Here is a 2,801-nt window from a genome sequence, read left to right on the forward strand (position 1 = left end):
GTATTCAACGACAAACAGGTGACAGAAATGACATTACATTGGCTGCGGTACTAATTTATACATTATGAACGTCTCTTTACCTTTTTGACAAGAACATCTTAAACCTTAAATAGAGACAAACATTTGCCTACTTCCCTAGCGGCGTTCACTCCGTTGTCGGAGCTCCACTATTATTACTAGCAATAACAACAGCGACGACAACAATTTATTATAAATATAAAAGACGAACTTATTCCAATCCACTATGAACGGTTGTAAACGAAGAGGGGTCCCAAAGGGGCGATGCAATGCGATAGGTTGTTTTCACAAAAGTCATGTCAAGGAATAGAACTGTAATAATAATAATAGCAAACAAGAGCATCTATAGGAGAAGAGAAATGGGAAGGTCTTTTTATGTGACACTGATGGTAGCAGTGAAGCGGTACGCGTTCAATGGTAGCAATTTGGCTTTCATATAGGAACAGTTCGCAGAAACTGCAGAAAGAATAACAAATCGAGAAGAAGCGATGCTATATCGATCGCTAGAAACGATATAGAACGAGAAAACAGGAAAGTATGCGCAGCGATGGATCAAATCGAAGGCCGGCGAGAGATCATGGAGGAGTTAGCTAACTGAAACCGGAACGCTACAGGTTCACCGTAAATGCGTCGCCCTCAGACGCGACCAGCAACAGATCACTGATAATAACAGTTATTATTATTATAATGATCGATATATCTAATTAAACGAAGATAGACAAAAAGTCATACAGTAACCAAGCAAGCGAGTGACAATGGCCGCCGAAACAACAATAGAGAAAGTCATGGACACCAACAAGAAGCTTTTAGTTGCAAGTGTAATATTTTAGGTAGATAAACAACTGTATTAGAGATGAGCTAATTGTTTTACAAATGATAATAGCAACGGTGATGATGACGATATACAAACTATAAGTACATACAAATGAGATGTGATGCTGGGAAAATGATAACGATGCCAATAAGAGGCTTCTAATCTCTTTATCCGTTGTTTAGTTTCTCTGCTAATTAACCTCGAGTTGAATGGAAATACGGCAGAACAAACGGGTCGGTGTCAGCTATTCAATTTGTGCCTAGCAGACTTAGAAGTAGAAGTAATAGTAATTCTAATTAGAGTTATCGCAGCTGCTGTTACTAAATAGAATAAAAGGGATTATTACTCGGACAGTCGAAGGTGAGTGTCGTGTCGTGTCGTGTCGTGATCTCTGTGCATACAGACGATTCTGTCGTGCTCAGTAATCGAAGCCAGTTTGCGTGAGAAGAGCAGCTAGGCAAAGTAAAATACGCTTTATACGAATAGGAATATTGTCAACAACAACAACAACAACAACAACGATCATAGCAACATTATGAAGCAGACTATGTTAGCAGTAGCTGACCCGAAATCTCTTCCGTCATGTTGAATTGCATTATTCTACATATAACTCGAAGGTAGATGTAGATCACAACTCAAGCACCCGTCTGGAGATCGCACTCGTGTATCGTTCCGCGGTTCTCGTTTTTTGGTTCGGTAAACGATTATAAAGTATGATTACTTTAGAATGAAGCGATCCGGTAGAGCAAAGCGCGACTTATTTTTGGTAGTGAAAAAAATTTTAGATCCTACTGACGTTGAACATGTGGCCAGCGCCTGTTCGACGGTATACACTTTCACTAGAACAGCTGTGTTCACCATATTAACAAAGGGAAAATAAGTAAACAATGACCCGCGCTTCACTATCAGGAACGGGTGGCAAGTTTAGCTGGAACAATATGACAAAAGGGTGGTTATTAGAATCGTTCACTTTAGGAGATAATTATAGCATAATCATTACGTTAGGGCAACTATGCCTAGTGCTTCGTGTGCAGCGCTCCTCTGAAATGTAAAAATGTTAATATCATATTAAATTCGTACATATATAAATATTTATATAAATATACATTGATTAGTAAGAACGGCAATGTAATAATGGGTTGTAATAATAGCTGACGGCTGCAGCAAAGCAGAAGCAACGAGCAGTGCTAACAATTATTGAATGAGAATGACAAGATAAATGTCGTAATGTCGAGATGCACTTCTTAAATGATAGTGTTACAATAATATATATATATAACTATATATATGTATATATATATATATATAAAATAAATATAAAAAGAAAAAAAAAATAAATATAAATAAATATATAAATATATATATATAGATATAAAAAAAGGTGAAAGGTAACACAAAACAGCGAAGGGACACTCAAGTGATAGTGTAGAGAGGCACGAAGGTATATATGAAGCGAGAAGACACCCATACGGTTGTCCGCGTCGACATTTTTGCAAACTGTCATAACATACCTTAACTTATACTAGCCTAATGATGGTATAATGATAGGATAACAATAATCTATTTGCGATAGATAAACACAGATTATCATTCCCGCTGACGTGCATAGTGTAATCGAAGAAAAGGATCTGCTACCAGCAAGTAATACGGAAACAGCTCTCTTTCGGGACACCGCTCGCGTCCTAAAGGCATGTGTACCTCCACCATACGGATTAGATAGCTCGCACACGAAGCACTCCGCTAGCAGACGATTCGTAGAGAGACGACGACAGGTAACAACAACAACAACAACAACAACAGCAGACGGGAAATAACAACAGCAACAAATGAAGCGATGAGGCGCAATTCAACAAGTTATCCGATTGTGCGAACACCAAAACTTGCATAATATATGCAAGAATGGTCGTCCAGTTCATATTTTCACACATTATCCGTAGCACACGAACGGGTTGACTTCTGGTGCTCGGCC

This window comes from Varroa jacobsoni, unplaced genomic scaffold (genome assembly GCF_002532875.2).
Source record: "Varroa jacobsoni isolate VJ856 unplaced genomic scaffold, vjacob_1.0 scaffold_832, whole genome shotgun sequence".
Lineage (NCBI taxonomy): Eukaryota > Metazoa > Arthropoda > Arachnida > Mesostigmata > Varroidae > Varroa > Varroa jacobsoni.